The following is a 1,645-nucleotide window of genomic DNA, read 5'->3' as shown; positions in this document are numbered from 1 at the left end:
TTGAAAACCAGAGTGTCAGGAGGCACTTGGGAAGCAATGCTAAAGTCGAGAGACAGTGGGAAGGAATCAAAGCCAAAGCCCTCAGCCCGTCTCCCCAGGTTGTCCCCCATCCAAGCCCCAGCCAAGCCAGACCCTGCTTAGCCTGCCGCACCTTGTGGCTGCTATGGCGCCTGGGGGCTGCTGATACAAACCCATATGGGGAAGTCCCAGGACACAGCGCAGGGGTGGGGGTGCATAGGCAACAAGAAGGAAAGAGGGAAAACAGAGTCACTGAGTGTTTGGGAAGCATAGGGACAGATGGAGGAAAGCTTGAAGAAGGCAAAAAAGCAAAAGACTCCAGCTCCTGGTCTTTAAAGGCAGTTCGGCATGCAAGCCAGAGTCAGGCCTGACACTGCTTAGCTTCTATGGTTCGACACCCTAGGCCAAGGTGGAGGCAAAGGCAAGCAGGAAAGAGAGGACAGTCATGGGCCAGTTAAGAAATGGTGGGATAAGTGGGGGAAAGCTTGAAGAAGGTGAAAAGGCAAAAACCTCCAGCTCCTGGTTTTTATAAGTAGTTCCCCATCCAATCTCCTGCCAGGCACAACGTTGCATAGCTTCTGGGCTCCCACCTGCTGGCATTCTCACCTTAGCCCAGGACCTTTTTGTGAGTTTCTCCTGGCAGGCCCCATGGGCCATAGCAACCTGAGAGCACCTTGACCCAGAAGCTGAGCAGCATCAGGCTTGACTAAGGCTTGGATGGGGGACTGCCTGGGGAGACCAGGGCTGGAGGCTTTTGGCTTCCTGCTCTTTTCCTGCTTTTCCCCGCTTGTTGCAACTCTTCTTAACCACTGTCGGACTCTCTGGACACCATTTTTTGCCACCTATGCCCCAAAAATGGACTGGGACTTCCACATCAGGGTAGTTCCTGGCTGACCCTGGTTGGCATAGCAGCCTGAGGGGGCCCAAGAATGGAAGCTGAAGAGGGTAAGACATGGCTAGGGCTTATATAAGGGACAGACTGGGCAATCTGGTAGCTGGAGGCTTTTGGCCTCTGGCTCACTTCTCGCTTTCCCCCTCATTTAGCAACACTTCCAAACCACCCTTGGAATCTCTGAACCTTTTTTCTCTGTCTGCTTCCACTCCCTCCTAGGCCTACAACTTCCCTGTAGGGGTTTGTTCTAGCAACCCCAGTTGCCATAGCAGCCTGAGGGTACCAAATCCTGGAATCTAAGCAGGGTCAGGCCTGGCTGGCACTTGGATGAGGGACCATGTGGAAAGTTCCGGACTGGAGGTTCATGGCTTCCTGTGCTTTTTCCACTTTCCTGCCTTGTCACAACGATTTGCAACCACCCCCTGACTCGGACTGCTATGGTGTTCAGGGGCTGCCTAGGTAGAGCCTCACGGGAAGGTCCCTGTCCATGGGGTAGAGCAGGTGGGCAGGAAAAAAGGGGCCAGAGTTAGTGGGTGATTGGGAAGCATTTTGATAAGCAAAAAAACTTAGAGTGAGCAGGAAACCAAAATCCTCTTCCCTCTAGTTTTCCCAAGCAGTCCCCAAATCCAAGCCCCACCAAGTCCTGACGCTGCTAAGCTTCCTGCCTGGGGTGCCCTCAGGTTGCTATGGCACCCAAAAACTGCTAGGGATAACCCCCTTGGGAATGCCCAAGGA

This window comes from Aotus nancymaae, unplaced genomic scaffold (genome assembly GCF_030222135.1).
Source record: "Aotus nancymaae isolate 86718 unplaced genomic scaffold, 86718_ANA_hifiasm-v0.15.2.pri h1tg000039l, whole genome shotgun sequence".
In the NCBI taxonomy this organism is placed as follows: domain Eukaryota; kingdom Metazoa; phylum Chordata; class Mammalia; order Primates; family Aotidae; genus Aotus; species Aotus nancymaae.
The sequence above is the reverse complement of the archived record's forward strand: the minus strand, read 5'-3'. Positions refer to the sequence as shown.